This window comes from Salmo salar, chromosome 10 (genome assembly GCF_965601325.2).
Source record: "Salmo salar chromosome 10, fSalSal1, whole genome shotgun sequence".
NCBI classification, from domain to species: domain Eukaryota; kingdom Metazoa; phylum Chordata; class Actinopteri; order Salmoniformes; family Salmonidae; genus Salmo; species Salmo salar.
Window position 1 is genome coordinate 64826671 of NC_138300.1, and position 22461 is coordinate 64849131.

The window sequence follows — 22461 nt, forward strand, 5'->3', positions numbered from 1 at the left end:
ATGAATCTTTAGACACATTTTTTTTTTGTGAATTGCAACAACAAAAACATCCCTTTCATCGCCCTGTTAGATACTACATTTTCCACATGACAAATAAGCATGCATCTATCAGATCGTTCTCACAAATGTATGCTTTTTGAGGTCTGTTCAGTTTTGGTTCGTTATTAAAAAAAATGTTCACGGTTCTCCATTTCAGTTTAGATTATTTGAGTTGAATGCTGTAACACAGAATAAAACAAAAGTCCCATGATGGTAGTGAGTGCTCATAACTGCGTATCGCTTATTAACCATTTATTCACATTACTTTAAAATAGTTCAATTGGGTAAATTACATTACAAGTAATCTCATCTCTATAGAGCTGCTGCCTATGCTGTCTGACAAAATCACTATTTGTAGTTTTCAAAGTAAATAAGGCATACTTTTATGACTGGTGACTACCAACTATCAATCACAGATCATGTATTTTCAGGTAGAGATACCTGATACCCCTCATGATCGTGCATTCTTCTCTCTTCAGTAGGCGTAAAAAAGAAACAGACCAGACAAGTAGATGCACAATGGATTATGGCCATTGTAGTTAATTATCACAGTTTATGCACTACAACTATGTAGAATATTGGCCTGTTGGAAATTACAACTCCCTACTACATCGCTCAGTTCAGCCTGGATCTGATTTACCTTTAGAGAAACTGTGCAAGGTGCGCATTGAGCTTAAAGAAGAAAGAAATGGAAATCAGTCAATTGTTTAAAAACAGAAAAATAACTGAAATGTTGGTTAATCGCTCAGCACTACTATCAGATGAACTCAAGAGAAGTTCAACTATAGGATCCTGACAAGTTATAGCACGTGAAAGATATTGCTTCGGATCCCGTTCGCCACGTCAACTTGTTCAAAACAACCCACAGGGCATTTATTAGTGTGGTTTATATTACAGTGTCAACTGCGGCAGAAGAGATTCCTCTATTGTGGTGCCAAACAATGATGGGCTTATGCAGCTCTGTTTATGTGAAAAATATTAGGGAAGCAAGTGTCTTTAATCTCAAACAGCAGGCTTCAGCTCGTGACATTGCACAGGGCTCAGAATGCGCTCCTCAAACAGGCTGAGTTTGAAGACTCTGTTTGCCTGATCAAATTAAACCGTGGCATTAATCCTCTCCAATCCCATCACTATTTGACATTGTGATTGGTCAGCACAAGTTGAAGCTCCACCCAATGAGTTCTGAAAGTGCCTACTTCTTTTAGAGTCGAAGACATTTGAATGTGGCTCGTTGATTGTGTGTTGCTTGCGTTATATTGAGTTAAATTTCTCTGAGAAAAAAAAAGTGTTTGTAATAAAAGTGTCAATATAAAGTGTGATATGGTTCGGTGTGGCTCAGTTGGTAAAGCCTGGCACTTGCAACGCCAGGGTTGTGGGTTTAATTCCCATGGGTGACCAGACCAATAATGTATGCACTATCTATTTTAATTAGATCTTGACAAGATAGTTTTTTTTAATTTAGCAGACAATCTAACCACTCAAAGTACCATACTAACATTTTGGTCCGCTTTCTCTCCAGCTACAGAACCTAATAGGCATCCTTCGCATGTACAGTTGAAGTCGGAAGTTTACATACACTTAGGTTGGAGTCATTAAAACTCGTTTTTAAATCACTCCACAAATGTCTTAACTATAGTTTTGGCAAGTCGATTAGAACATCTACTTTGTGCATGACACAAGTAATTTTTCCAACAATTGTTTACAGATTATTTCATAAGCTTCTGATAGGCTAATTGACATCATTTGAGTCAATTGGAGGTGCACCTGTGGATATATTTCAAGGCCTACCTTCAAACTCAGTGCCTCTTTACTTGACGTCATGGGAAAATCAAGAAATCAGCCAAGACCTCAGGAAAAAAATGTGTAGACCTCAAGTCTGGTTCATCCTTGGGAGCAATTTCCACATGCCTGAAGGTACCATGCTCATCTGTACAAACAATAGTACGCAAGTATAAACACCATGGGACCACGCAGCCGTCATACCGCTCAGGAAGGAGACGCGTTCTGTCTCCTAGAGATTAACGCACTTTGGTGCGAAAAGTGCAAATCAATCCCAGAACAGCAAAGGACCTTGTGAAGATGCTGGAGGAAACAGGTACAAAAGTATCTATATCCACAGTAAAACGAGTCCTTTATTGACATAACCTGAAAGGCCGCTCAGTAAGGAAGAAGCCACTGCTCCAAAACTGCCATAAAAAAGCCAGACTACTGTTTGAAACTGCACATGGGGACAAAGATCGTACTTTTTGGAGAAATGTCCTCTGGTCTGATGAAACAAAAATAAAACTGTTTGGCCATAATGATCATCGTTATGTTTGGACGCTTGCAAGCCAAAGAACACCCTCCCAACCGTGAAGCACGGGGGTGGCAGCATCATGTTGTGGGGGTGCTTTGCTGCAGGAGGGTCTGGTGCACTTCACGAAATAGATGAAATCATGAGGGAAAATGATGTGGATATATTGAAGAAACATCTCAAGACATCAGTCAGGAAGTTAAAGCTTGGTCGCAAATGGGTCTTCCAATTGGACAATGACACCAAGCATACTTCCAAAGTTGTGGCAAAATGGCTTAAGGACAACAAAGTCAAGTTATTAGAGTGGCCATCACAAAGCCCTGACCTCAATCCTATAGAAAATGTATGGGCAGAACTGAAAAAGCAAGGAGGCCTACAAACCTGACTCAGTTACACCAGCTCTGTCAGGAGGAATGGGCCCAAATTCACACAACTTATTGTGGGAAGCTTGTGGAAGGCTACCCAAAACGTTTGACCCAACTTAAAGACAATGCTACCAAATACTAATTGAGTGTATGTAAACTTCTGACCCACTGGGAATGTGATGAAAGAAATTAAAGCTGAAGTAAATCATTCTCTCTACTATTATTCTGACATTTCACATTCTTAAAATAAAGTGGTGATTCTAACTGACCTAAAACAGGGTATTGTTACTAGGATTAAATGTCAGGAATTGTGAAAACTGAGTTTAAATGTAGTTGGCTAAGGTGTACGTAAACATCCGACTTCAACTGCATTTTGGTTGAAGTGTCCTTTTAAGGTGGATCGTCATATCTGCAAATCAGCAGACAAATACTGTGGTACCGTCTGTTTATGGGTGGGTTGTCTGAGATGGGGGTGTTGTAATGAGTACTTCCTGTTATTGCTCACCGACACACATTTCCTCTCTTTGCCAGCCAGCCCTTCCTGTCCACAATGGCCCACATGTGCCCCTGGCGCTTACCCAACATGCCCATCACTCACAGGTGTTCCAACTCCGCCGGTCCCTTGGAAACCCACCAGATAGTCTGTCCTCTTCCTCAGAATTTTACCAAGTTGACAAAGTCCCTAATTTTTGTTCAATTCTATTATTTCCAACTCTACTCAATTATATTATATTTGCCAGTTAGGTAAGAGATTGAACATGAGATTAATTACCTAAACAATCTCATTAGGCTCTATAACCAGAAGTCGCCTTTGAGCCCTCTATGAAAATGTTTACTTTTCAGCCTCTGGAATCTGCTCTCACAAGCAAACCCTTCATGCTCTGTACATAGAGGCAACGAGGTTCATTTGTGTAATGATCTCAGGTGGGCCGGTCACTTTGATGTGAACCGGTAGCTGTGAGATCTTTTTATTTTTTTTATTTTACAAATCAGTGAAAGGAGAGGGAGAAGCAATGTTGTTGTATACACACATAGACACACACCAGCGTGCCTAACATGGCATTCTCTGCTTCCTTGACTGGCTTCCTGTTGTCTGGGGTTTAAGGGGGAGCTTTTAGTTGGGATATCCATAAGCAGTGGTCGGGGGGGAAATGGGTCAGTTTCCGATGGAGAGCAACAATTCCTGGGCCGAAGGCAGGAGTGAGTGAGTCAGGCGTCATGTGCTGAGCTAGCTTACAGTCATATCCTCGCTGATTCAATCTCAGCTAGCTACAACACCAGGGCACAGCTGAAAGTCCACTCAATGGCCTCCTCTACTGAGTTTTAACAATAGAGAGTCAGGGTGAAGCAGCACACTTACACATGCTTACAGGGACGAACGGATCCAGACTAGCTTGGCTAGTACAGTAACATTTTTCCTCAATTATTTTGTGGCCATACTGTATAACTTGGGAGTGTTGACATACTTCAAATGATACAGACCACAGCTAGTTCAAATTTGCTGCAGAATCTTATAATGATAAATCATGTCTGCCGAAGATACAAAATATATCAACTGTATAGTCTTGTAGGCCTAGGAATTCTGTAGAGAACAGTGAAAATATCTGAAAGTTAAAAAAAATTGACACATTTTGTGGAAAACTTCCTTTTGAAGTCTATAATCTTCCATGGTCGGTCGACTTCTTTCTGAATACAGTAAGATTTTATATACTGCTCAAAAAAATAAAGGGAACACTTAAACAACACATCCTAGATCTGAATGAAAGAAATCTTATTAAATACTTTTTTCTTTACATAGTTGAATGTGCTGACAACAAAATCACACAAAAATAATCAATGGAAATCTAATTTATCAACCCATGGAGGTCTGGATTTGGAGTCACACTCAAAATTAAAGTGGCTGATCCAACTTTGATGTAATGTCCTTAAAACGAGTCAAAATGAGGCTCAGTAGTGTGTGTGGCCTCCACGTGCCTGTATGACCTCCCTACAACGCCTGGGCATGCTCCTGATGAGGTGGCGGATGGTCTCCTGAGGGATCTCCTCCCAGACCTGGACTAAAGCATCCGCCAACTCCTGGACAGTCTGTGGTGCAACGTGGTGTTGGTGGATGGAGCGAGACATGATGTTCCAGATGTGCTCAATTGGATTCAGGTCTGGGGAACGGGTGGACCAGTCCATAGCATCAATGCCTTCCTCTTGCAGGAACTGCTGACACACTCCAGCCACATGAGGTCTAGCATTGTCTTACATTAGGAGGAACCCAGGGCCAACCGCACCAGCATATGGTCTCACAAGAGGTCTGAGGATCTCATCTTGGTACCTAATGGCAGTCAGGCTACCTCTGGCGAGCACATGGAGGGTTTTGCGGCCCCCCAAAGAAATGCCACCCCACACCATGACTGACCCACCGCCAAACAGGTCATGCTGGAGGATGTTGCAGGCAGCAGAACGTTCTCCACGGCGTCTCCAGACTCTGTCACGTCTGTCACGTGCTCAGACTTACCATGTAAGAAGCAAGTGGAACAAACTGGGATGGTCAGGTTTATTTGCTCAGAAATAGGGCAAAGTTATGCATGTTAGTCACAAACAAATATTCTTGATAGATTGTGATATACAGTAAATCATCTTTGAACTTGCGGTGGCACATGTTACGTGTCTCCTTAAATGCTGCCCTCTGATGGTAACTGAGAACAATTGCAAAACTCCACACAAGACGTATCATTAGTATTCCAGAATTGCACAGGGGGATAAAGTAATAGAAACTGATGTAGACCACCGTGGTTCCAGGCGGCCTACAAATACATCTCTGTACTGCATTCGGAAAGTATTCAGACCCCTTGACTTTTTCCACATTTTGTTACGATACGATTCTAAAATGAATTAAATCGTTTTTCCTCCCGCAATCTACACACAATATTTTTTTTATTTAACCAGGTAGGCTAGTTGAATACAAGTTCTCATTTGCAACTGCAACCTGGCCAAGATAAAGCAAAGCATTTCGACACATGGAATAAACAAACATGCAATCAATAATACAGTAGAAAAATCTTTATACCCCATGTGCAAATGAGGTAGGATAAGAGAGGTAAGGCAAAAAATAGGCTATGGTGGCAAATTAATTACAATATAGCAATTAAACACAATACCCAATAATCACAAAGCAAAAACAGGTTTAGAAATGTTTGCAAATTTATGAGAAAAAACCCCTGAAATATCACATTTAAAGTATTCAGACCCTTTAACTCAGTTCTTTGTTGAAGCACCTTTGGCAGCAATTACAGCCTCGAGTCTTCTTGGGTATGATGCTACAAGCTTGGCACACCTGTATTTTGGGAGATTCTCCCATTCTTATCTGCAGATCCTCTTAAGTTCTGTCAGGTTGGATGTGGAGAGTCGCTGCACAGCTATTTTCAGGTCTCTCCAGAGATGTTAGATCGGGTTCAAGTCCGGGCTCTGGCTGGGTCACTCAAGGACATTCAGAGACTTGTCCCAAAGCCACTCCTGCTTTGTACTTTTCTCCGTTCATCTTTCCCTCGATCCTGACTAGTCTCCCAGTCCCTGCGGCTGAAAAATATCCCCACAGCATGATGCTGCCACCACCATCCTTCACTGTAGGGATGGTGCCAGGTTTCCTCCAGACGTGACGCTTGGCATTCGGCATTCAGGCCAAAGAGTTCAATCTTTGTTTCATCAGACCAGAGAATCTTGTTTCTCATGGTCTGAGAGTCTTTAGGTGCCTTTTGGCAAACTCCAAGCGGTTTGTCATGTGCCTTTTACTGAGGAGTGGCTTTCGTCTGGACACTCTACCATAAAGGCCTGATTGGTGGAATGCTGCAGAGATTATTGTCCTTGAAGGTTCTCCCATCTCAACAGAGGAACTCTAGAGCTTATTCAGAGTGAGCATTGGGTTCTTTGTCATCCCCCTGACCAAGGCCCCTCTACCCCTGATTGCTCAGTTTGGCTGGGCAGTCAGCTGTAGGAAGAGTCTTGGTGGTTCCAAACTTCTTCCATTTAAGAATGATGGAGGCCACTGTGTTCTTGGGGACTTTCAATGCTGTAGAAATGTTTTGGTACCCTTCCCCAGATCTGTGCCTCGACACAATCCAATCTCAGAACTCTACGGACAATTCCGTCGACCTCATGGCTTGGTTTTTGCTCTGACGTGCACTGTCAACTGTGGGACCTTATATAGACAGGCGTGTGCTTTCCAAATCATGTCCAATCAATTAAATGTACCACAGGTGGACTCCAATCAAGTTGTAGAAACATCTCAAGGATGATCAATGGAAACAGGATGCACCTGAGCTCAATTTCGTGTCTCATAGCAACGGTCTGAATAATTATGTAAATAAGGTATCTGTTTTAGATTTTAAATACATTTTCCAAACAAATTTAAAACCTGTTTTCGCTTTGTCATTATGGGGTATTCTGTGTAGATTGAAGAGGACATTTTTTTATTTAATCCATTTTAGTAACGTAACAAAATGTGGAAAAATGTAATGGGTCTGAATACTTACCGAATGCGCTGTATGTAATGCTTATGAAGGTCATTGTTTTAAAGTCCTCATTGACTCCATGATGAAATCACTGAGCGGTTTCCTTCCTCTCTGGCATCTGATTTTGGAAGGATGTCTGTATCTTTGTAGTGAAAAGGTTTATTGATACACCATCCAAGTGTAATGAATAGCTTCACCAATCTCAAAGGGATATTCAATGTCAGATTTTTTTTATTCTTCTAAAATAGCTTTGCTGTCAAGCAATGTATACACAATGATCAATGTTACCAGTGAAGATTTCCTACGCTGGACAACTTGTTACAGCTGTTTATAAGTCATTGATAATAAATCTGCCAATTTGTTTCATGCCATTACATTAAGATATAAGGGGGGAACATAGCTATATATTTCATAAAATTCATAAGTTAATTTAAAACCTATCATGGTTGGTGTCTTGGATTCGTCCAAAATTGTGTCACATAAAACATGACTATTCTGTCCTTGCATTTATGGTAGAATAAGTTGCCATTATATCATATTAACCATTAATCAGTTAAATTAGAGATTGAAGGTGAACCCTGTAAGAATCTTGGATCTAGCTGATCTAGAGATCTCAGAAATGCAGTTTAACTACGTAACATTTAGTTTCTTCTTATGTTATGAAAACAGTTATGGGCACACAAATCCCCCCCAAAAGTATGCAATTGCAAAATCTAATGCTTCTAACCGAAAGAGTCACCTTACCTTGATGCTTAAAACCTAATTCGATATATTGTCATTAATGTGGTTCTTCAATAATTATGCATAATACTTGTTGGATGCACAGTTGGTGTCAAACTGCTTAATTATGCTGTAATAATTTCACACACCATCATCCAATCCAGGAAGGAATTTTCTGAATGACAGTCAAGTGAGGAACAGCTGTTGTGATGTAGCATCGCACGCGCTAACAGACCAAGTGCTGAAAAAAAAGCTGTTTGCGAGGAATGTCCAGAATATTTTGGTGTCTCATTCCTTACGCCAGTGAAGACAGTGGTGATGGGATCCATGTTGGATCTAATATCCCTAGCGCATTGATGTTGATCTGTTGCAGTCGGCTTGATTTACAGCAGGCTGTTGTTAGATTTAACAGAGAAAGCATCAAGGTAATGAGTTCCTGTTTTCATACGTTAATTAGGTAGGATAGACTATTGCGCAACACCCAACACTATTCCTATTAATTATTCTGGATATTGTCACGGATCTCCTCGGTACTGTTGCTCATTTGTTCCCCAGCTCCAGAGGTCTACGTCACTGGCCTTCTAGGCATCACTGAACTGGATTCATTACCACCAACCCCGGACTGTCTTGTCTCATTACGCACACCTGGCTCCCATTCCCCCTGATTAGTTTGTGTATACTCTACCGTTCAAAAAAATAGTACCCGCAAAACACCAGTCTCAAAGTCAACAGTGAAGAGGCGACTCAGGAATGCTGGCCTTCTAGGCAGAGTTCCTCTGTCCAGTGTCTGTGTTCTTTGCCCATATTAATCTTTTCTTTTTATTGGCCAGTCTGAGATATGGATTTTTCTTTGCAACTCTGCCTAGAAGGCCAGCATCCCGGATTCGCCTCTTCACTGTTGACATTGAGACTGGTGTTTTTTGCGGGTACTATTTAATGAACCTGCCAGAAGGAAAGAAACTCCACGAATTAACTTTTTATTTCACCTTTATTTAACCAGGTAGGCTAGTTGAGAACAAGTTCTCATTTGCAACTGCGACCTGGCCAAGATAAAGCAAAGCAGTTCGACACATACAGAGTTAAACATGGAATAAACAAACATATAATCAACAATACAGTAGAAAAAGTCTATATACAGCATGTGCAAATGAGGTAGGATAAGGGAGGTAAGGCAATAAATAGGCCATGTTGGTGAAGTAATTACAATATAGCAATTAAACACTGGAATGGTAGAATGTGCAAGTAGAGATACTGGGGTGCAAAGGAGCAAGAAATAAAAAAATACAGTATGGGGATGAGGTAGTTGGATGGGCTATTTACAGATGGGCTATGTACAGGTGCAGTGATCTGTGAGCTGCTCTGACAGCTGGTGCTTAAAGCTAGTGAGGGAGATATGAGTCTCCAGCTTTAGTGATTTTTGCAGTTCGTTCCAGTCATTGGCATCAAAGAACTGGAAGGAGAGGCGGCCAAAGGAAGAATTGGCTTTGGGGGTGACAAGTGAGATATACCTGCTGGAGCGCCTGCTACGGGTGGGTGCTGCTATGGTGACCAGTGAGCTGAGATAAGGTGGGGCTTTACCGAGCAGAGACTTGTAGATGTTCAGGAGCCAGAGGGTTTGGCGACAAGTATGAAGCGAGGGCCAGCCAACGAGAGCGTACAGGTCGCAGTGGTGGGTAGTATATGGGGCTTTGGTGACAAAACGGATGGCACTGTGATAGACTGCATCCAATTTGTTGAGTAGAGTGTTGGAGGCTATTTTGTCAATGACATCGCCGAAGTCGAGGATCGGTAAGATGGTCAGTTTTACGAGGGTATGTTTGGCAGCATGAGTGAAGGGTGCTTTGTTGCGAAATAGGAAGCCGATTCTAGATTTAATTTTGGATTGGGGATGTTTAATGTGAGTCTGGAAGGAGAGTTTACAGTCTAGCCAGACACCTAGGTATTTGTAGTTGTCCACATATAAGTCAGAAGCGTCCAGAGTTGTGATGCTGGACGGGCGGACGGGTGCAGGCAGCGATCCGTTGAAGAGCATGCATTTAGTTTTACTTGCATTTAAGAGCAGTTGGAGGCCACGGAAGGAGAGTTGTATGGCATTGAAGCTCGTCTGGAGGTTAGTTAACACAGTGTCCAAAGAAGGGCCAGAGGTATACAGAATGGTGTCATCTGCGTAGAGGTGGATCAGAGAATCACCAGCAGCAAGAGCAACATCATTGTACAGAGAAGAGAGTCGGCCCGAGAATTGAACCCTGTGGCACCCCCATAGAGACTGCCAGAGGTCCGGACAACAGGCCCTCCGATTTGACACACTGAACTCTATCAGAGAAGTAGTTGGTGAACCAGGCGAGGCAATCATTTGAGAAACCAAGGCTGTTGAGTCTGCCAATAAGAATGTGGTGATTGACAGTTGAAAGCCTTAGCCAGGTCGATGAATACGGCTGCACAGTAGTCTCTTATCGATGGCGGTTATGATATCGTTTAGGACCTTGAGCGTGGCTGAGGTGCACCCATGACCAGCTCTGAAACCAGATTGCATAGCGGAGAAGGTACGGTGGGATTCAAAATGGTCGGTAATCTGTTTGTTAACTTGGCTTTCGAAGACCTTAGAAAGGCAGGGTAGGATAGATATAGGTCTATAGCAGTTTGGGTCTAGAGTGTCTCCCCCTTTGAAGAGGGGGATGACCGTGGCAGCTTTCCAATCTATGGGAATCTCAGACGATACAAAAGAGAGGTTGAACAGGCTAGTAATAGGGGTTGCAACAATTTCGGCAGATCATTTTAGAAAGAAAGGGTCCAGATTGTTTTGCCCGGCTGATTTGTAGGGGTCCAGATTTTGCAGCTCTTTCAGAACAGCTATCTGGATTTGGGTGAAGGAGAAATGGGGGAGGCTTGGGCGAGTTGCTGTGGGGGGTGGAGGGCTGTTGATCGGGGTAGGGGTAGCTAGGTGGAAAGCATGGCCAGCTGTAGAAAAATGCTTATTGAAATTCTCAATTATAGTGGATTTATCGGTGGTGACAGTGTTTCCTAGCCTCCGTGCAGTGGGTAGCTGGGAGGAGGTGCTCTTATTCTCCATGGTCTTTACAGTGTCCCAGAACATTTTTGAGTTTGTGCTACAGGATGCAAATTTCTGCTTGAAAAAAATCTAGCCTTAGCTTTCCTAACTGCCTGTGTATATTTGTTCCTAACTTCCTTGAAAAGTTGCATATCACGGGGGCTATTCGATGCTAATGCAGAATGCCACAGGATGTTTTTGTGCTGGTCAAGGGCAGTCCGGTCTGGAGAGAAACAAGGGCTATGTCTGTTCCTGGTTCAAATTATTTGGAATGGGGCATGCTTACTTAAGATGGTAAGGAAGGCACTTTTAAAGAATAACCAGGCATCCTCTACTGACGGGATGAGGTCAATATCCTTCCAGGATACCCGGGCCAGGTCAATTAGAAAGGCCTGCTTGCTGAAGTGTTTTAGGGAGCGTTTGACAGTGATTAGGGTGGTCGTTTGACCGCAGACCCATTACGGATGCAGGCAATGAGGCAGTGATCGCTGAGATCTTGGTTGAAAACAGCAGAGGTGTATTTGGAGGGCAGGTTGGTCAGGATGATATCTATGAGAGTGCCCGTGTTTACGGATTTGGGGTTGTACCTGGTGGGTTCATTGATAATTTGTGTGAGATTGAGGGCATCAAGCTTAGATTGTAGGATGGCCGGGGTGTTAAGCATGTCGCAGTTTTGGTCACCTAGCAGCACGAGCTCTTAAGATAGATGGTCGGGCAATCAATTCACATATGGTGTCCAGAGCACAGCTGGGGCAGAGGGTGGTCTATAGCAAGCGGCAACAGTGAGAGACTTGTTTCTGGAAAGGTGGATTTTTAAAAGTAGAAGCTCAAATTGTTTGGGTACAGACCTGGATAGTTAGCCTACAGAGTTCTGTCTATCTTTGCAGTAGATTGCAACCCCACCCCCTTTGGCAGTTCTATCTTGTCAGAAGATGTTATAGTTAGGGATGGAAATTTCAGGGTTTTTGGTTGTCTTCCTAAACCAGGATTCAGACACGGCTAGGACATCCGGGTTGGCAGAGTGTGCTAAAGCAGTGAATAAAACAAACTTAGGGAGGAGGCTTCTAATGTTAACATGCATGAAACCAAGGCTTTTACGGTTACAGAAGTCAACAAATGAGAGCACCTGGGGAGTAGGGGTGGAGCTAGGCACTGCAGGCACTACATCACCAGAGGAACAGTGGAGGAGTAGAATAAGGCTATGGCTAAAGGCTATCAGAACTGGTCGTCTATTATGTTCAGAACAGAGAGTAAAAGGAGCAGGTTTCTGGGCGCGATAGAATAGATTCAAGGCATAATGTACAGACAGAGGTATGGTAGGATGCGAGTACATTGGAGGTAAACCTAGGCATTGAGTAATGATGAGAGAGATATAGTCTCTAGAGACGTTTAAACCAGGTGATGTCACTGCATATGTCGGAGGTGGAACTAAATGGTGGGTTAATGCATATTGTGCAGGGCTAGAGGCTTTACAGTGAAATAAGACAATCACTAACCAGGACAGTAATGGACAAGGCATATTGGTATTAGGGAGAGGCATGCGTAGCCGGGTGATCAATAGGGGTCCAGTGAGTGGTTTGGCGGGCTGGAGACACGGTGATTCAGACAGCTAGAAGGCCGGGGCTAGCAAGCTAGCAGAAGGGCCTTAGAGGGACTGTTTTAGCCTCCATGTGCGGTGACGTCAATAGACCAGTCGTGATGGATTAGTAGGGTTCCGAGTAGCAGAGGGGTCCAAGCCCAATTGGCAAAATAGGTATAGAGGCCCAAGAAATTGACCGATGGATCTATACAGCTAACAGTCCTACATGCTCTAGACAGCTAGCAGGCCGCGGCTAGCAGATGGGCATTCAGGGGACGTCGCGATGTAGAGGCCAGTTGAGTACCCCCTTGAGCAGATTACGTTGTAGTCCAGTCGTGAAGGATCGGCGGGGTTCCGTGCCCCATACCGGCAGTAGAATGGGTCCGGGTATTGTAGCCCAGGAGTGGCTGATGGGCCTCTTTAGTTAGCTGGGAGAAAGGGCCTAGTATGGGCTAACTCCAGGCTAATTGGTGCTTGCTTCGGGACCGATGTTAGCCGGGGTAGTCACTCGGATAGCAGCTAGCTAGCTGCGATGATCCAGGTGAAAATGTCCAGAGCTTGCGGTAGGATTCCGGGGACATGGAGAGAAAATAGGTCCGGTATGCTCTGGTTTGAGTCGCGTTGTACAAGCTGGCGAGAGCTTTCCGAGCTAAAGGTTAGCTGATGACCGCTAGCAGTGGTTAGCTGGCTAGTAGCTGGCTATCTTCTGTTGGGAGATTCCAGATTCAAGGTAAATAAAAATACTTTAGAAAAAGCAGATCCACACCACATTGGGTGAGGCGGGTTGCAGGAGAATAGTCTGAAGTTTAGGTTTAGAAAAAAATATTTAAAAGATATGCAAAGAAAAAGATATATACATGGGACACGACAAGACGAAGGACAAAGACGTCTGACTGCTACGCCATTTTGGATAAGCACACCTGTTAATTGAAATGCATTTCAGATGACTACCTCATGAAGCTGGTTGAGAGAATCCCAAGCGTGTGCAAAGCTGTCATCAAGACAAAGAGTGGCTACTTTGAATAATCTCAAATATAGAATATATTTACATTTGTTTAACACTTTTTTGGTAACTACATGATTCCATGTGTTATTCCACAGTTTTGATGTCTTCACTATTATTCTACAATATAGAAAATAGTAAAAATAAAAGAAAAACCCTGGAATGAATAGGTGTCCAAACATTTGAATGGTACTGTATATTTACAAAATATATCAACTCAGAAAAAAAAGAAAGTCTTCTCACTGTCAACTGCGTTTACTTTCAGCAAACTTAACATGTGTAAATATTTGTATGAACGTAAGATTCAACAACTGAGACATAAACAGAACAAGTTCCACAGACATGTGACTAACAGAAATGGAATAATGTTTCCCTGAACAAAGGGGGGGTCAAAATCCAAAGTAACAGTCAGTATCTTGTGTGGCCACCAGCTGCATTAAGTACTGCAGTGCATCTCCTCCTCATGGACTGCACCAGATTTGCCAGTTCTTGCTGTGAGATGTTACCGCACTCTTCCACCAAGGCACATGCAAGTTCCCGGACATTTCTGGGGGGAATGGACCTAGCCCTCACCCTCCAATCCAACAGGTCCCAGACGTGCTCAACGGGATTAAGATCCGGGCTCTGTTCGCTGGCCATGGCAGAACACTGACATTCCTGTCTTGCAGTAAATCACGCACAGAATGAGCAGTATGGCTGGTGGCATTGTCATGCTGGAGGGTCACGTCAGGATGAGCCTGCAGGAAGGGTACCACATGAGGGAGGAGGATGTCTTCCCTGTAACGCATAGCGTTGAGATTGCCTGCAATGACAACAAGCTCAGTCCGATGATGCTGTGACACACCGCCCCAGACCATGACGGACCCTCCACCTCCAAATCGATCCCGCTCCAATCAAATCAAATGTATTTATATAGCCCTTCTTACATCAGCTGATATCACAAAGTGCTGTACAGAAACCCAGCCTAAAACCCCAAACAGCAAGCAATGCAGGTGTAGAAGATCGGTGGCTAGGAAAAACTCCCTAGAAAGGCCAAAACCTAGGAAGAAACCTAGAGAGGAACCAGGCTATGAGGGGTGGCCAGTCCTCTTCTGGCTGTGCCGGGTGGAGATTATAACAGCACATGGCCTAGATGTTCAAATGTTAATAAATGACCAGCATTGTCAAATAATAATAATCATAGTAGTTGTCGAGGGTGCAACAAGTCAGTAACACAAGAGTAAGTGTCAGTTGGCTTTTTCATAGCCGATCTTTGAGAGTATCTCTACTGCTCCTGCTGTCTCTAGAGAGTTGAAAACAGCAGGTCTGGGACAGGTAGCACATCCGGTGAATAGGTCAGGGTTCCAGCAGGTCTGGGACAGGTAGCACGTCCGGTGAACAGGTCAGGGTTCCATAGCTGCAGGCAGAACAGTTGGAACTGGAGCAGCAGCACGGCCATGTGAACTGGGGACAGCAAGGAGTCATCAAGCCAGGTAGTCCTGAGGCATGGTCCTAGGGCTCAGGTCCTCTGAGAGAGAGAAAGAAAGAAAGAGAAAGACAATTAGAGAGAGCATATTTAAATTCACACAGGACACCGGAAAAGACAAGAGAAATACTCCAGATGTGACAGACTGACCCTAGCCCCCCGACACATAAACTACTGCAGCATAAATACTGGAGGCTGAGACAGGAGGGGTCAGGAGACACTGTGGCCCCATCCGATGAAACCCCCGGACAGGGCCAAACAGGTAGGATATAACCCCACCCACTTTGCCAAAGCACAGCCTCCACACCACTGGAGGCATATCTCCAACCACCAACATACCATCCCGGGACAAGGCCGAGTATAGCCCACAAAGATCTCCGCCACGGCACAGCCCAAGGGGGGGTGCCAACCCAGACAGGCAGACCACGTCAGTGACTCAACCCACTCAAGTGACGCACCCCTCCCAGGGACGGCATGGAAGAACACCAGTAAGCCAGTGACTCAGCCCCCGTAATAGGGGTAGAGGCAGAGAATCCCAGTGGAAAGAGGGGAACCGGCCAGGCAGAGACAGCAAGGGTGGTTCGTTGCTCCAACCTTTCCGTTCACCTTCACACCCCTGGGCCAGACTACACTTAATCATAGGACCTACTGAAGAGATGTGTCTTCAATAAAGACTTAAAGGTTGAGACTGAGTCTGCGTCTCTCACATGGGTAGGCAGACTATTCCATAAAAATGGAGCTCTATAGGAGAAAGCCCTGCCACCAGCTGTTTGCTTAGAAATTCTAGGAACAATTAGGAGGCCCGCGTCTTGTGACCGTAGCGTACGTGTAGGTATGTACGGCAGGACCAAATCGGAAAGATAGGTAGGAGCAAGCCCATGTAATGCTTTGTAGGTTAGCAGTAAAAACTTGAAATCAGCCCTTGCCTTAACTGGAAGCCAGTGTAGGGAGGCTAGCACTGGAGTAATATGATCAAATTTTTTGGTTCTAGTCAGGATTCTAGCAGCCGTATTTAGCACTAACTGAAGTTTATTTAGTGCTTTATCCGGGTAGCCGGAAAGTAGAGCATTGCAGTAGTCCAACCTAGAAGTAACAAAGGCATGGATTAATTTTTCTGCGTCATTTTTGGACAGAAAATTTCTGATTTTTGCAATGTTACGTAGATGGAAAAAAGCTGTCCTTGAAACAGTCTTGATATGTTCTTCAAAAGAGAGATCAGGGTCCAGAGTAACGCCGAGGTCCTTCACAGTTTTATTTGAGACGACTGTACAACCATCCAGATTAATTGTCAGATTCAACAGAAGATCTCTGTTTCTTGGGACTTAGAACAAGCATCTCTGTTTTGTCCGAGTTTAAGAGTAGAAAGTTTGCAGCCATCCACTTCCTTATGTCTGAGACACAGGCTTCTAGCGAGGGCAATTTTGGGGCTTCACCATGTTTCATTGAAATGTACAGCTGTGTGTCATCAGCATAGCTTGTGAAATGTAACATTATGTTTTCAAATGACATCCCCAAGAGGTAAAATATATAGTGAAAACAATAGTGGTCCTAAAACGGAACCTTGAGGAACACCGAAATGTACAGTTGATTTGTCAGAGGACAAACCATTCACAGAGACAAACTGATATCTTTCCGACAGATAAGACCTAAACCAGGCCAGAACTTGTCCATGTAGACCAATTTGGGTTTCCAATCTCTCCAAAAGAATGTGGTGATCGATGGTATCAAAAGCAGCACTAAGATCTAGGAGCACGAGGACAGACGCAGAACCAACAGATGCAGAACCAACAGCTTTTTCAAAAAATTTTGAGAGGAATGGAAGATTCGATATAGGCCGATAGTTTTTTATAATTTCTGGGTCAAGATTTGGCTTTTTCAAGAGAGGCTTTATTACTGCCACTTTTAGTGAGTTTGGTACACATCCGGTGGATAGAGAGCCATTTATTATGTTCAACATAGGAGGGCCAAGCACAGAAAGCAGCTCTTTCAGTAGTTTAGTTGGAATAGGGTCCAGTATGCAGCTTGAAGGTTTAGAGGCCATGATTATTTTCATCATTGTGTCAAGAGATATAGTACTAAAACACTTTAGTGTCTCCCTTGATCCTAGGTCCTGGCAGGGTTGTGCAGACTCAGGACAACGGAGCTTTGGAGGAATATGCAGATTTAAAGAGGAGTCCGTAATTTGCTTTCTAATGATCATGATCTTTTCCTCAAAGAAGTTCCTGAATTCATCACTGCTGAAGTGAGAGCCATCCTCTCCTGGGTAATGCTGCTTTTTAGTTAACTTTGCGACAGTATCAAAAAGAAATGTCGGATTGTTCTTATTTTCCTCAATTAAGTTGGAAAAATAGGATGATCGAGCAGCAGTGAGGGCTCTTCGGTACTGTCTTTCCAAGCTAGTCGGAAGACTTCCAGTTTGGTGTGGCGCCATTTCCGTTCCAATTTTCTGGAAGCTTGCTTCAGAGCTCGTGTATTTTCTGTATACCAGGGAGCTAGTTTCTTATGACAAATGTTTTTAGTTTTTAGGGGTGCAACTGCATCTAGGGTATTGCGCAAGGTTAAATTGAGTTCCTCGGTTAGGTGGTTAACTGATTTTTGTCCTCTGACGTCTTTGGGTAGGCAGAGGGAGTCTGGAAGGGCATCAAGGAATCTTTGGGATGTCTGAGAATTTATAGCACGACTTTTAATGCTTCTTGGTTGGGGTCTGAGCAGATTATTTGTTGCGATTGCGAACGTAATAAAATGGTGGTCCGATAGTCCAGGAGTATGAGGAAAAACATTAAGATCCACAACATTTATTCCATGGGACAAAACTAGGTCCAGAGTATGACTGTGGCAGTGAGTAGGTCCAGAGACATGTGGATAAAACCCACTGAGTCGATGATGGCTCCGAAAGCCTTTTGGAGTGGGTCTGTGGACTTTTCCATGTGAATATTAAAGTCACCAAAAATTTGAATATTATCTGCGATGACTACAAGGTCCGATAGGAATTCAGGGAACTCAGTCAGGAACGCTGCATATGGCCCAGGAGGCCTGTAAACAGTAGCTATAAAAAGTGATTGAGTAGGCTGCATAGATTTCATGACTAGAAGCTCAAAAGACGAAAACGTCGTTGTTGTTTTTTTTGGGGTAAATTTTAATTTGCTATCATAAATGTTAGCAACACCTCCGCCTTTGCGGGATGCGCGGGGGATATGGTCACTAGTGTAACCAGGGGGTGAGGCCTCATTTAACACAGTAAATCAGGCTTAAGCCATGTTTCAGTCAGGCCAATCACATCAAGATTATGATCAGTGATTAGTTAATTGACTATAACTGCCTTTGAAGTGAGGGATCTAACATTAAGTAGTCCTATTTTGAGATGTGAGGTATCACAATCTCTTTCAATAATGGCAGGAATGGAGGAGGTCTTTATACTAGTGAGATTGCTAAAGCGAACACCGCCATCTTTAATTTTGCCCAACCTAGATCGAGGCACAGACACGGTCTCAATGGGGATAGCTGAGCTGACTACACTGACTGTGCTAGTGGCAGACTCCACTAAGCTGGCAGGCTGGCTAACAGCCTGCTGCCTGGCCTGCACCCTATTTCATTGTGGAGCTAGAGGAGTTAGAGCCCTGTCTATGTTCGTAGATAAGATGAGAGCACCCCTCCAGCTAGGATGGAGTCAGTCACTCCTCAACAGGCCAGGCTTGGTCCTGTTTGTGGGTGAGTCCCAGAAAGAGGGCCAATTATCTACAAATTCTATCTTTTGGGAGGGGCAGAAAACAGTTTTCAACCAGCAATTGAGTTGTGAGACTCTGCAGTAGAGCTCATCACTCCCCCTAACTGGGAGGGGGCCAGAGACAATTAATCGATGCCGACACATCTTTCTAGCTGATTTACACGCTGAAGCTATGTTGCGCTTGGTGACCTCTGACTGTTTCATCCTAATATCGTTGGTGCCGACGTGGATAACAATATCTCTATACTCTCTACACTCGCCAGTTTTAGCTTTAGCCAGCACCATCTTTAGATTAGCCTTAACGTCGGTAGCCCTGCCCCCTGGTAAACAGTGTATGATCGCTGGATGATTAGTTTTTAGTCTAATACTACACGTAATGGAGTCGCCAATGACTAGGGTTTTCAATTTGTCAGAGCTAATGGTGAGAGGCTTCGGCGTCTCAGACCCCATAACGGGAGGAGCAGAGACCAGAGAAGTTTCGGCCTCCGACTCCGACTCGCTTAATGGGGAGAACCGGTTGAAAGTTTTTGTCGGCTGAATAAGCGACACCAGTTGAGCATTCCTACAGCATTTCCCTCCAGAAGCCATGAGAAAGTTGTCCGGCTGCGGGGACCGTGCGAGGGGGTTTGTACTAACGTTAATATCTGTACTTACTGGTGGCACAGACGCTGTTTCATCCTTTCCTACACTGAAATTACCCTTGCCTAACGATTCCGTCTGAAGCTGGGCTTGTAGCACAGCTATCCTCGCCGTTATGCGATCGTTCTCCTGTATATTATGAGTACAACGACTGCAATTAGAAGGCATCTGTTAATGTTACTTAGCTTCGGCTGTTTGAAGTCCTGACGAACCATGTCCAATGTACAGGCCTCGGTGTAACGCTCATTCCTTCGACGTGAAACGCGAATCCGACCATCACCCCTGGTGAGACAAAACCGCGACTCGTCAGTAAAGAGCACTTTTTGCCAGACCTGTCTGGTCCAGTGATGGTGGGTTTGTGCCCATAGGCGACATTGTTGCCAGTGATGTCTGGTGAGGTGCTGCATTGCAACAAGCCCTCAGTCCAGCCTCTCTTAGCCTATTGCAGACAGTCTGAGCACTGATGGAGGAATTGTGCGTTCCTGGTGTAACTCGGGCAGTTGTTGTTGCCATCCGGTACCTGTCCCGCAGGTGTGATGTTCGGATGTACCGATCCTGTGCAGGCGTTGTTACACATGGTCTGCCACTGCGAGGACGATCAGCTGTCTGTCCTGTCTCCCTGTAGCGCTATCTTAGGCGTCTCACAGTACGGACATAGCAATTTATTGCCCTGGCCACATCTGCAGTCCTCATGCATCCTTACAGCATGCCTAAGGCACGTTCACTCAGATGAGCAGGGACCCATGGCATATTTATTTTTGTGATTTTCAGAGTCAGTAGAAAGGCCTCTTTCGTGTCCTAAGTTTTCATAACTGTGACCTTAATTGCCTACCGTCTGTAAGCTGTTAGTGTCTTAACGACCGTTCCACAGGTGCATGTTCATTAATTGTTTATGGTTCTTTGAACAAGCATGGGAAACAGTGTTTAAACCCTTTACAATGAAGATCTGTGAAGTTATTTGGATTTTTACGAATTATCTTTGAAAGACAGGGTCCTGAAAAAGGGACGTTTGTTTTTTGCTGAGTTTATATTTGGGGGGATTGGAAATGATGCAGACAATTACATTGATGAAATCCACAATCTATCTGCAATATTAAAGGCGATCTACACCCTAAAAAAAGTATATATTTTGGGTTCCATGTAGAACCCACTATGGAAAGGGCTCTATATTGAACTAAAGAGGGTTCTTCAAAGGGTTCTCATGGGGACAGCCGAAGAACCCTTTCCGGTTCTAGATAATACACTTTTAGACAAAAAGGTGCTGACTGTTTTCCACCCCAGTTTATTTGAGACAGGTAAAGTTCTCTCTACAGTCCAAAATGCATGTTGTTTACAGTGTAAGGCATTGGGGCCAATGTAATGGGCAGAGTGAAAGGCCAGCAGCCCTCTAATCTAGACAAATGCCTAGAACAGGTATGCCTGTCTCTTAGCACTTCATCTAATGACAAACCAGATTTCCATTGAGTCATTGCATCTCATGTTATTCACCTGTTGATATTGGTATTTGGGTCAAGAACACAAAAGCACATCACACCAGACCCTCATAATGAACATTCTAAACCCTAATTCCTCTCACTTCTTAGCTTTTTATCCAAGATCTTACTGGACCAGTGTGGACTAAAAGATTAAATCACATTTATATGCTTTTGGGACACATATTTGGACAGCTACAATTTTATAGTATAATGTTGTCAGCCTGTCTATGGTGCTGCTGTGTCTAACTGTTCAAATGTAAAAAAAAAAAAAAAAAAAAAAAAAAAAAAATGTAAGATAGCAACATGACCTAGCCTTTTGTCCAAACTCGTCTATTTTGTATTCTAGGGACTCTAGTGAGTAGACTGGCATTGGCATAGTTTTTTCTCTATAAGTCAATATGTAATTTATAGGCCTACAGAACGGGTGTAGTAGAAAGTGCTGTTGGGTATGTAGACCTCAGACCCCACAAAGACCAGGGAGGTTTTCCAATGCCTCGTGAAGAAGGGCACCTATTGGTAGATGGGTAAATATAAAAATAAGCAGACACTGAATATCCCTTTGAGCATAGTGAAGTTATTATTTACACTTTGGATGGTGTAACAACACACCCAGTCACTACAAAGATACAGGCGTTGTTCCTAACGCAGTTGCCGGAGAGTAAGGAAACCACTCAGGGATTTCAGAATGAGGCCATTGGTGACTTTAAAACAGTTACAGAGTTTAATGACTGTGATAGGAGAAAACTGAGGATGGATCAACAACATTGTAGTTACTCCACAATACTAATCAAATTTACAGAATGAAAAGAAGGAAGCTTGTGCAGAATAAAAACATTTTTTTTTAAATGCATCCTGTGTGCAACAAAACACTAAAGTAATACTGCAAAAAATGTGGCAAAGCAATTAACTTTTTGTCCTGAATACAAAGTGCTATGTTTGGTGCAAATCCAATACAACACATTACTGAGTACCACTTTCCATATTTTCAAGCATAGGAGGTGGCTGCATTATGTTATGGGTATGCTTGTAATCTTTAAGCACTGGGGAATGTTTCTGGATAAAAATATAAGGAATAGAGCTAAGCACAGGCAAAATCCTAGAGGAAAACCTGGTTCAGTCTGCTTTCCACCAGACACTGGGAGATTAATTCACCTTTCAGCAGCACAAAAACACAATGCCAAATCTACACTGGAGTTGCTTACCAAGAAGACAGTGAATGATTCTGAGTGGCCAAGTTACAGTTTTTACTTAAGTTTTCTTGAAAATCTATGGCAAGACCTGAAAATGGTTGTCTTGCAATGATCAACAACAAATTTGACAGAGCTTGAAGAATTTTGAAAAGAATAATGGGAAAATGTTGCACAATCCAGGTGTGGAAAGCTATTAGAGCCTTACCCAGAAAGACTCACAGCTGAAAAAAGGTGATTCAACAAAGTATTGACTCAGGGGTGTGAATACTTATGTAAATGAGACATTTCTGTATTTCATTTTCCATAAATGTAACATTTCAAGCATGTTTTCACTTATCGTAGCAGGGTATGTGTGTAGATGGGTGAGAAAAAACCCAAAATGTAATCCATTTTGAATTCAGGCTGTAACACAACAAACTGT